The sequence below is a fragment of the Schistocerca nitens genome, chromosome 4 (assembly GCF_023898315.1).
Source record: "Schistocerca nitens isolate TAMUIC-IGC-003100 chromosome 4, iqSchNite1.1, whole genome shotgun sequence".
NCBI classification, from domain to species: Eukaryota; Metazoa; Arthropoda; class Insecta; order Orthoptera; family Acrididae; genus Schistocerca; species Schistocerca nitens.
Window position 1 is genome coordinate 881,569,188 of NC_064617.1, and position 12,553 is coordinate 881,581,740.

A 12,553-nucleotide genomic window follows, 5' to 3' on the forward strand; every position below is an offset into this window, starting at 1 on the left:
AAGCAGAGCATCAACATCAAGGACGCCTGCGAGGTGAGGGTGTAGAGCAAGCAGAACATCAACATCAAAGCCGCCTGCCAGGTGAGCATGTAGAGCAAACAGAACATCAACATCAAAGACACCTGCCAGGTGAGGGCGCAGAGGAAGAAAAACAACATCATGGATGCCTGCCAGATGGGGGTGTAGAGAAAGCAAAATATTAACATCAAGGAATCCTACCAGGTGTGTGTGCAGAAGAAGAAAAATACCAACATCAAGGACATCTACCAGGTGAGTTGTAGTGCAAGCAAAACATCAACATCATGCGTGCCTAACTGGTGAGGGTGTAGAGCAAGCAGAACATCGACATCAAGGACGCCTACCAGGTGAGTGTGCAGAGGAAGCATGTTGCGATGTACTCACTCATTCAAAGACCTCTGGTAAGACGTGGGTACCTGTAACTCTGGTGCTGCGTCAATCATTAGCTGGAAGAAATGAACTACTCAACTACACTGAATACCGACTCTTCCCTTAGTTTACTCTCCTGTACTTAGCTAGCACTGGTACAAGACCGTGACTGAAATCGCGTCTCTTATACTTAAAAACTAGCCAGACAAATAGATACACGAGGGGAGAAATGTTGCAGTAACACTGCGATTACAAAGGAGAGGACAGGTGCCATTGTTTCTGGACTCAGAGTGGCCTGTTCACTCTCGGTGGGCGCCCTGGCAGGACAACTGCAGAGTGTTTTCCTCTACAGTTGGAGCCCACTACATAACAGCTTCAGGAGAAGCTTCAGTCTACATTCACCATATTGGCCCTTTATTTCCTAAGCGTGTCCTGTCATGTTTCGTAATGGAAACTGGTCAGTGCATAAATGCATGAAAGTTCCTTCTTGTCCAGTGAAAATTATTTTCTCTACGAGCACACAGATTTAAAATTACAGTAGTTCTCATGTCCTAAACTGAACATAATAAAAGCTTGATTTAAAAAAGTAAAAATTGTTAGGTTACTTTGTAATGCTGAAATGGCACAAGGTTATGCACATCAGGGACGTCTACATCACAGAGACTGTAGCGGCGGTAGAATCACCACGCAGGCAAGTATACTAAGCGCTGATTGGAACTATCCGCCATTTGGTGTTTTTGTCACGCGACGTTGAAAAGTTTCCTGGGATGACTGTGAGCTTCCGCTGCCATATAGGAGCGGCAGGCGGCTTTCGAAGTGTTGTTACTGACCTACATGCAAGAAGAAAACTTGGCCGAGCGCACCTTGGGGGATGATGGGAACTTGGGACAAAGCGTCGGCTGTTGGTTTTAGGCAGGCAGACAGACGTGTTATGCAGCAATCAGTTGAATCCTAGCTCGTGCTCTGACCACTACCTCGAGATGTGCAAACATTGGGCGGAGGCTACGGTATGCCACAGCAGCTCTATTGGCCTCTGGTCGCTGCTTGGGCGGAATGTCGAGACAACCCCTCGTCTCCCACCCTGCGCTGCCCCGCACCCAGTTTCCTGCAGTGTATTTGAATCCTCAACGCAGGGTTAAACCCTACTGTGACTTATTTCAACAGATATAATAATCGCAACAATACCAGCAGCAGAAGTAAATCATATTATTAGACTGCGTAACTTAGATAATTGAACAGGTGCGTCGGGAAAGGTCGCGTAAAGTGACCAGGGCGGGTAAAGTAGCCGTTGCACATTTTTTATCTGAACTGTTCTACTGCCTGCCGATAAATACTCAACTTGTCATTCTTGTCAGCGAGTTTGGTAGAAGAAGCTTGTTTCGTTATTTTGTAGTAACAACTTTTCCATTTTCTGATATAAGGCAAATCATTTCTATTTTTCTTATTACCTCACTAAACGTAGAGTACGGTAGGATTTTTTTATAAACTCAATTTTCAAACAACATCTTTTAGTCCGGTGTTATTTGAGATTCTAGTACATCAAGATCAACAGAAAATATGTCCTGAAATCACAGCAGAAACCATGGGACTCTGATATAATGGAAAGTGCTATTCAGGTGATAACGACTTATGAGATGCCTTCTTCTACAGGCCGGCCGGAGTGGCCGTGCGGTTCTGGGCGCTACAGTCTGGAGCCGAGCGACCGCTACGGTCGCGGGTTCGAATCCCGCCTCGGGCATGGATGTGTGTGATGTCCTTAGGTTAGTTAGATTTATTAGTTCTAAGTTCTAGGCGACTGATGACCTCAGAAGTTAAGTCGCATAGTGCTCAGAGCCATTTGAACCATTTTTTCTTCTACAGCAGCAAAACAATTTCATGTTCCACGTAACACGTTGAAAGAAGAATTGTAGGAAAAACTGACATGCCGTACGTTGTAGAAAGATTATTGAAAGCTTATCGAGTGTACAGAAAGAGATTTTCACTCTGCAGCGGAGTGTGTGTTGATATGAAACTTCGTGGCAGATTAAAACTGTGTGCCAGACCGAGACTCACTCCCGAGTTCGAGTCTCGGTCCGGCACACAGTTTTAATCTGCCAGGAAGTTTCTTATCGAGTGTGTTCAACGAAGAACAAGAAGAAGATGGCCAAGAACAGCGAAGTGTTTGCACTTAAAGGAAGGCATCAAGCCGGTGGCGCTACTTCAGCAGAAAGAGGGCTGCCGTTCGCTTGCGGAGTATGTATGCCCGCACTGGCCGCTCAACGCCCTTAGTTCGGGAAAAGTAGCCACTGGTAAGACTTCAGAAAAATTCATATAGTTCTTATTCATTTATATTTTTACTTGCAAATATTTACTGTCATGTCCTATTGCTTAGATTCAAAATACGTATGCAGGAAGCTACTAGCACTAGCAGTAACCATGATTTAGCGAAAGTGCCACTGTACCACATCTCCCCCTGCTACAGACCGCACTGCTAGACAATGAAGTTGAACTGACACCCTTTATCGTCGCACAGTAGCAACAACGGGTAGTTGGGTTGTGAAACTGTGAGCTGCCATTGGACGAAATCATTTTTGAGGAATGAAGAGTCAAAGAACCAGTAATTTTAATTAGATTATAGTAAATACTTTGCACAAACATTTTCTTTTCATACAAAATATTCTACTAAATATGTGAGTCGTATATTTCCGTGGCGCCACTGTGATTTCAAGATCAACAAACAGATTTTTTTTCACGAAAAATCCTTTGGTTTCTTTTAGTGCAGTCAAGAGATCTTAATTTTTGATACCATCTAAATAATTTTTTTATATTCGTTATTTTATTAAAGTGTAATAGCATATGCCGGCCGTTGTGGCCGAGTGGTTCTAGGCGCTTCAGTCTGGAACCGCTACTGTCGCAGGTTCGAATCTTGCCTCGGGCATGGATGTGTGTGATGTCCTTAGGTTACTTAGGTTTAAGTAGTTCTATGTCTAGGGGACTGATGACCTCAGATGTCAAGTCCCATAGTGCTTAGAGCCATTTGAACCATTTTTTGACACTAATGATACCGTATTTCAGTGCTCTCTAGCGACGCATTTCTAAATGAAGCACGGCGTTACTAGCATTGGATAAAACTGCCAGTGCCCGAAACAAAACAATTAACACTATCAAAACATTATTATTAAACTTATATTAACGACGCATCAAACCATATGGTAGACATGGAGATAAAGGGGTTCGACACTGAAGATGGAGCCACTCTGTCGATCCTCCTTCGTTGTAAGGAATGAAACGTGAAAATCATCTGGAAGCCGGTACATCTCTCTTAGGCTCAAATTATTCTTTTAAAAGTCTGTTAGAGCTATACTCCTTAGGCGCCATGCCTCCACATGTCTACTCCATAGAGTTAATAAGCAGTTCAGGGGTGCAGTCCTAAGGATAACTACTACCTATCCGGAAAACATCAGTCTCTACCAACAGTTTAAGAAATGTTGAAGGTTACTGTGTAGATCCGTGTGCAAAATATTCGAACTGTATCCTGATGATTTAAATTCTGTAATACAATGTTGTAAAATATATTTTAACATGTCTTTTGGTCGGTTGCTACTGAGCCCTGGTGTACGGGCCGCGCCCGGGCGCTTCTGAAATGCGCCACGCTGTGGTTGAGCAGGGGCTGGCCGGCTGCCCGCATAGCCGTCTCGCTGCCATCCGGCGGGCGCGCCCTCTGCGCCTCGGTGTTTGGCTGCGCTCCGCGCCCAGCCACTGACACAATTACCCACGGCAAACAGGCCGCTATCTCCGGGGCTCAGCCAGTGATTGTGTCTACCTGCGGCAATTACCTGCCGGCGTCTGCGTCAGCAAACACGAAACATAGAAGGCCTCAGCCGCGCGACTGGCATTCCACTTGTTGAGGCCTTCTGTTAATTGCAAGTCTACACATTCCCCTTCTCAACAGATGTTAGTAAAACCAGACAAATTAAAAACAATCGTGAAAACTTCGTTTCATAACGTTATTGTGGTAATTACAAAATTATTGAATGCCTCCACAAAGCTGCATTTTCACAAACCATAAATACACTCCTGGATATTGAAATAAGAACACCGTGAATTCATTGTCCCAGGAAGGGGAAACTTTATTGACACATTCCTGGGGTCAGATACATCACATGATCACACTGACAGAACCACAGGCACATAGACACAGGCAACAGAGCATGCACAATGTCGGCACTAGTATAGTGTATATCCACCTTTCGCAGCAATGCAGGCTGCTATTCTCCCATGGAGACGATCGTAGAGATGCTGGATGTAGTCCTGTGGAACGGCTTGCCATGCCATTTCCACCTGGCGCCTCAGTTGGACCAGCGTTCGTGCTGGACGTGCAGACCGCGTGAGACGACGCTTCATCCAGTCCCAAACATGCTCAATGGGGGACAGATCCGGAGATCTTGCTGGCCAGTTCTAGAGCACGTTGGGTGGCACGGGATACATGCGGACGTGCATTGTCCTGTTGGAACAGCAAGTTCCCTTGCCGGTCTAGGAATGGTAGAACGATGGGTTCGATGACGGTTTGGATGTACCGTGCACTATTCAGTGTCCCCTCGACGATCACCAGTGGTGTACGGCCAGTGTAGGAGATCGCTCCCCACACCATGATGCCGGGTGTTGGCCCTGTGTGCCTCGGTCGTATGCAGTCCTGATTGTGGCGCTCACCTGCACGGCGCCAAACACGCATACGACCATCATTGGCACCAAGGCAGAAGCGACTCTCATCGCTGAAGACGACACGTCTCCATTCGTCCCTCCATTCACGCCTGTCGCGACACCACTGGAGGCGGGCTGCACGATGTTGGGGCGTGAGCGGAAGACGGCCTAACGGTGTGCGGGACCGTAGCCCAGCTTCATGGAGACGGTTGCGAATGGTCCTCGCCGATACCCCAGGAGCAACAGTGTCCCTAATTTGCTGGGAAGTGGCGGTGCGGTTCCCTACGGCACTGCGTAGGATCCTACGGTCTTGGCGTGCATCCGTGCGTCGCTGCGGTCCGGTCCCAGGTCGACGGGCACGTGCACCTTCCGCCGACCACTGGCGACAACATCGATGTACTGTGGAGACCTCACGCCCCACGTGTTGAGCAATTCGGCGGTACGTCCACCCGGCCTCCCGCATGCCCACTATACGCCCTCGCTCAAAGTCCGTCAACTGCACATCCGGTTCACGTCCACGCTGTCGCGGCATGCTACCAGTGTTAAAGACTGCGATGGAGCTCCGTATGCCACGGCAAACTGGCTGACACTGACGGCGGCGGTGCACAAATGCTGCGCAGCTAGCGCCATTCGACGGCCAACACCGCGGTTCCTGGTGTGTCCGCTGTGCCGTGCGTGTGATCATTGCTTGTACAGCCCTCTCGCAGTGTCCGGAGCAAGTATGGTGGGTCTGACACACCGGTGTCAATGTGTTCTTTTTTCCATTTCCAGGAGTGTATAAATACAATACTGCCAATTAAAATTGCTGCACCAGGAAGAAATGCAGGAGATAAAGGGGTATTCATTGGACAAATACAGGGTGATTCAAAAAGAATACCACAACTTTAAAAATGTGTATTTAATGAAAGAAACATAATATAACCTTCTGTTATACATCATTACAAAGAGTATTTAAAAAGGTTTTTTTTCACTCACAAACAAGTTCAGAGATGTTCAATGTGGCCCCCTCCAGACACACGAACAATATCAACCCGATACTCCAACTCGTTCCACACTCTCTGTAGCATTACAGGCGTAACAGTTTGGATAGCTGCTGTTATTTCTCGTTTCAAATCATCAATGGTGGCTGCGAGAGGTGGCCGAAACCATATCCTTAACATATCCCCATAAGAAAAAATCGCAGGGAGTAAGATCAGGGCTTCTTGGAGGCCAGTGATGAAGTGCTCTGTCACGGGCTGCCTGGCGGCCGATCCATCGCCTCGGGTAGTTGACGTTCAGGTTTCATAACTAACCTTTTTCGTAGGACTCTCCATACAGTTGATTGCGGAATTTGCAGCTCTCTGCTAGCTCTGCGAGTCGATTTTCCTGGGCTGCGAACAAATGCTTGCTGGATGCGTGCTACATTTTCATCACTCGTTCTCGGCCGTCCAGAACTTTTCCCTTTGCACAAACACCCATTCTCTGTAAACTGTTTATACCAACGTTTAATACACCACCTATCAGGAGGTTTAACACCATACTTCGTTCGAAATGCACGCTGAACTACTGTCGTCGATTCACTTCTGCCGTACTCAATAACACAAAAAGCTTTCTGTTGAGCGGTCGCCATCTTAGCATCAACTGACGCTGACGCCTAGTCAACAGCGCCTCAAGCGAAAAATGTACAACTAAATGAAACTTTATAGCTCCCTTAATTCGCCGACAGATAGTGCTTAGCTCTGCCTTTTGTCGTTGCAGAGTTTTAAATTCCTAAAGTTGTGGTATTCTTTTTGAATCACCCTGTATATTATACTATAACTGACATGTGATTGCATTGTCACGCAATTTGGGTGCATAGATCCTGAGAAATCGCTACCCAGAACAACCACCTCTGGCCGTAGTAACAGCCTTGATACGCCTGGGCATTGAGTCAAACAGAGCTTGGATGGCGTGTACAGGTACAGTTGCCCATGCAGCTTCAACACGATACCACAGTTCATCAAGAGTAGTGACTGGCGTATTGTGACGAGCCAGTTGCTCGGCCACCATTGACCAGACATTTTCATTTGGTGAGAGACCTGGAGAAATTGCTGACCATGGCAGCAGTCGAACATTTTCTGTATCCAGAAAGACCCGTACAGGACCTGCAACATGCGGCCGTGCATTATCCTGCGGAAATGTAGGGTTTCGCAGGGATCGAATGAAGGGTAGAGCCACGGGTCGTAACACATGTGAAATGCAACGTCCACTGTTCAAAGTGCCGTCAGTGCGAACAAGAGGTGACCGATACGTGTAACCAATGGCACCCCATACCATCACGCTGGGTGATAGGCCAGTATGGCGATGACGAACACTCGCGTCCAATGTGCGTTCACCGCGATGTCGCCAAACACGGATGCGACCATCATGATGATGTAAACAGAACCTGGAGTCATCCGAAAAAATGACGTTTTGCCATTCGTGCACCCAGGTTCGTCGTTGAGTACACCATCGAAGGCGCTTCTATATGTGATGCAGCGCGAAGGGTAACCACAGCCATTGTCTCTGAGCTGGTAGTCCATGCTGCTGCAAACGTCGTCGAATTGTTGGTGCAGATGTTTGTTGTCTTGCAAACGTCCCCATCTGTTGACTCAGGGATCGAGACGTGGCTGCACGATCCGTTACAGCCATGCGGATAAAATGCCTGTCATCTCGACTGCTAGTGATACGAGGCCGTTGGGATCCAACACGGCGTTGCGTATTACCCTCGTGAATCCACTGACTCCATATTCTACTAAGAGTCATTGGATCTCGACCAACTCGAGCAGCAATATCGCGATACGATGAACCGCAATCACGATAGGCTACAATCCGACCTTTATCAAACTCGGAAACGTGATGGTACGCTTTTCTCCTCTTTACACGAGGCATCACGACAACGTTTCACCAGGGAAGGACTTAGAAACATCCTGTGTACAGTAAACCGTAAGGGTCCTACAACACTCCTTTGGAGCAGTCCAGAAACCATGTTCCCATCTATCAGTTTCTTACTATTAAGAACAAAGTATTGAGTACTGTATCTTAAAAAGACTGAATGGAGTCCATCAGATCGTTTTCGCATCTTATAAACAGTAATAGTAGTATTTCCTAAGAGCACTCGCATAGCTGTTTGTGGTGCAGTAACGTGATGGCGAAGTAATAAAACCTGGACTGTGGAAATAAAATCTGGACTGTGGAACAGTGGAAGAAAGTCATTTGGTCGGATGAGTCTCTTTTCATCCTGTTTCCAACTTTTGGCCCAGTTTACGCCTGGCGTACACCGTCCAAAGCCTATGATGCGGAATGCTTACTGTCATGAGTTAAATTTGGCGGGCATTCAGTGATGATTTGGGCAGCCATATCCTGCTGTTCCACGGGCTCCATGGGTACCCTGTATAGTTGCATTTCTCGTAGGAATTATGTGAATGAAAGGACAAGTGTCTATAAACTTCAATATGAGCTTTGTTTTCTCTGATTTTCCCTTTGTACTCACTTCATAAGACGTATGAGAGAGTACTTACGTTGTGGTATCACATATCGATACCACACCACTGGCGTCCTACAGCTACAAACGGAACTGCAAGATTCTGTCTGAACACAATAGCAGTCGCGCGGGATCTGGTGGAACCAATGGTGCGCACCCACTGAGCCACGCTAACAGCGGCTCTGTACCCGAGCGCCCTCAGCTGCTACGATATACGATGACCAGTGGCAATTGCTCGACCGACTCGCTCCCCACTTGCACTTGAAGCCTCATCGCTGCGACACCATCGTTCATGTTTAGTTCAGCGAGTCTCATCCTAGCTGCTCTTTTATGGGCTGGACTCTGTATCTTACTCCATTACTTGTAATGCGTCTTCGCATACTTGCAGAAATAGAAGTTAATTAAATCTTCTGTTTCCTGTATTAACTTGTTCGTTAATCATTTCTACTCCTGTCTAACTTTGCTGTGATGAAGTTGCTGCACCACTGTGTGGCTTACCTCTCCTTAGCGTTTTGTACGAAGTCACACACAACAGAAGTAATGAGTAACCTATGTCTTCTATCGTGTGTGCTCTCGCTGTTTCAACAGTAACCCTCTACGTGATGCGCAACGTCTCTCTTGTAGCGTCTGTGAGTGGAGTTTGATGATCATCTCCACAACGCTCCTGCTGTTACTGAATAATCACGTGACGAAGTGTGCCGCTCTTCGTTGGTCCTTATCTGTCTCTTCCGCTAATCCTACCTGATGAAGATCCTTCACTGATAAGCAGTACTCAAGAATCAAAAGCGTTTTATAAGCAACTTCCTTCGTGGTTGAATTGCATTCCCTCGAGGTTCTTCCAATGAATCAGAGCCTGACATCTGCTTTTTTTGCAATTAGTTTTATGTAATATTCGTGTGCAGGGTCTACTCTCAGTTGCTCCACCAGTCATTGGTCCCCCACAGGTCTTCCTGCGTGCAGCTATACTCTTCTCGCGTTGCAACCTTCCTGCAGACGACGGCATCGGCGGCAACGTGGTTTTGTTGAATTTTCCGGATCTGGCACGACGAGATTTCACTCAACTGGCTGGGTCCACTCACCAAATGTGCTGCACCTACATACTAGTGTAGAATTTTGTACCTTAAGAAGGCAAGGGACAGGATGTTGTTGTGGGTGGCTGGTATACTCTTTCTACAACACAAATGCATAAGTTCTTTAACGCCACTGCGTCGACTTGCGAGTGAATGAGGATGAAATGATGATGAAAGACACATAACACCCAGTCATCTCGAGGCAGAGAAAATCCCTGACCCCGCCGAGAATCGAACCCGGGACCCCGTGCGCGGGAAGCGAGAACTCTACCGCAACACCACGAGCCACGGACAATACGGCTCTTTATATACATGAACTGGAGATACGTACTTAAAAGGAATAGAGTCATGACCTGTAGTAAAAGCTCATCGGTAATAGTCCTCTTGCACATAATATCGGTAATCTTGCTATTACAACAGTCTCACTGCTGATTCCAAATCTGGTCGCAATGCACTGTCATAGCCTGAATGAGTCAGTGAGTGTCACTGCCAGTTCCGCTCCACGACTGAACTCCCTCTGGTCAGCGGCAGCGGCATAAATACATGCTGTCGAGAGCGCGTTGGCAGCTAGTTGCTTGTCGGTGTGTCTCTGGCCTCTCTGGTGATAGGCGCGCTTGATCCATCGTCTACTATCGATCTTTGCGCTACATCTTCGTCGACTGGTGTGCTGGCGACAGCTTATGCCAGCACTCTACTAACCCCAGTAAACTGATAGAGCGATTTTCAACGAGAAGACCTTCAGAATAAGTGTCTCTAAGTGGAAGGAGGCACTTTATAAGCGAATTAGGAACTCTCTGTTGTCAAACAGAGCAGATGACTGGATCGTAGGCAACACGCAAGGCATACGCACATTGCAGAACGCCCAAGCCCTGTCACTACTCAAGGGCAGAACTGGTAATAGAAGGCGCTTGGCGTCGCCTGGAGACGTTATTGAATATACTGTCTGCAACAAAAGTTGTTTCCCATGACGTGGTCTAGAACCCTAGATGTCTGATACAAGGACTTAGAAACATCCTGTGTACAGTAAACCGTAAGGGTCCTACAACACTCCCTTGGAGCAGTCCAGAAACCATGTTTACATCGGTCAGTTTCTTGCTATTAAGAACAAAGTATTCAGTACTGTATCTTAAAAAGACTGAATGGAGTCCATCAGATCGTTTTCGTATTTTATAAACAGTAATAGCAGCATTTCCTAAGAGCACTCGCAAAGCTGTTTGTGGTGCAGTAACGGTGCCGTCTACATGCCATCAGACAGTAGTGTTTTCGCGTGTTGTTCTCGGCATGCGGGAGGCATTTGCAAGCCGCGCCTGTTCTTTAGCGACTGACGCGGGAACAGCGGCCTGACACCGGCCCTAACAAGGCCCGCAGGGACACGACTGCCTGCTCTCTGAGATGCCGTGGCTGGCTGGCGAGCTTTTGGCAGCCACTGTAATGGCCCTGTCAGTCTACACCCAGCGGTACATTCCAAGGGAGCGGTAGAACGCAGTGACTGGTCCGATGTGTCACGCGAACTCGATGTCGTCAGCATGACTGGCGAGCGAGGTATAGACAAGACCGGTTGTATTATTAGTTGTATTCCGTTGCCAACCTCAAAGCTAACTTATGAGTCTTCCTTGGGTGACTAAATACTCCCCGCACGTCGGCATATCTGGCATGTAAACAGATTATGGCAATAATTGATTCAAATTTATTCTCTTCGGATATAGCTTTTCTTATATTAATTTTTAACTACCATAATATTACTTTTACAATATAGCAAAATACTTATACTTGAACACTGTCTTAGAGATAGCATTAAAATTTGATATATATCGTCCTTATAGTAGCACATTGACTATTTCTACAGGGTGACAATTATTGAACTACATGAAATAAAATCGTCATAACTTCAGAACGGTTTGGGTTAGGGCGTTCAAACTGCACGGTTGGCCGCGAGGCACCATGGGAACTAGTATTCGCACGCACGGTTTGGTTTACCGATAAAGACCACGTTCATTTGGATTGGTTCGTCAGTAAGCAAAATTGGCGCATATGGGGGACTGAGAACCCATATTTCGCGATCGAAAGGTCTCTTCATCCTTAACGGGTGACCGTGTGGTTGCAACTTCCAGGCGCGGAATAATCGATGCGATATTTCTTAATGGCAAGTTGACTACCGAACGGTACATGGAGATTTTGGTAGATGATTTCATCCCCGTTATCCAAAGTGACCCTGATTTCGACAAGATGTGGTTCATGAAAGACGGAGCACGACCCCAACGAAGCAGGAGAGTGTTTGATGTGCTGGAGGAGAACTTTGGGGACCGCATTCTGGCTCTGGGGTACCCAGAGACCACTGGCATGCGCTTCGGTTGGCTGCATATTCTCTGGATATGAACAAATGCGACTCCTTTTTGTAGGTCTATATTAAAGACTAAGGTGTACAGCAATAACCCCAAAACCATTGCTGAGCTGAAAACAGCCATTCAGGGCGTCATCGACAGCATCGATGTTCCGACACTTCAGCAGTTCATGCATAATTTCGCTATTCATCTGCGCTACATCATCGCCAATGACGACAGGCAAATCCAACATGTCATAACCTGAACTGGAATATCTGTAGTGACGTTTACATGTTGAATAAAGTGTGTGCACGCCGTAGTTTGCAACTAATTTATGTTTTCTTTTCAAGTAGTTCAGTAATACTGTCTCCCTGTATTATCACCATAATAGTCGTTTCTTCTAACACCTCAAAAAAAATCATGAACTATTAATGAAATACTAGAAACGATAATTTTATTTTAGAAACTATTCCAACGTAAAATAGCTTATTCATTAGATAGTTTAATAGAAATCTTACTACGTAAAAAATCCATCGGTTCCTTAACAGTACTCGATTTAAATTATGCAAACAATTCGCTAATGCTGTTGTCCCCCGCTAAAACCAACTGCTAAG

The 12,553-nt window shown here is 46.5% G+C and overlaps 1 protein-coding gene across 1 annotated transcript in view; it reads left to right on the top strand.

Annotated features, from left to right (window-relative positions):
• LOC126252640 (cGMP-specific 3',5'-cyclic phosphodiesterase) overlaps positions 1 to 12,553 on the top strand; it is a gene marked incomplete at its 3' end in the record, with an annotated part of 583,236 nt that overhangs the window by 90,013 nt on the left and 480,670 nt on the right. The window lies entirely within an intron of this gene.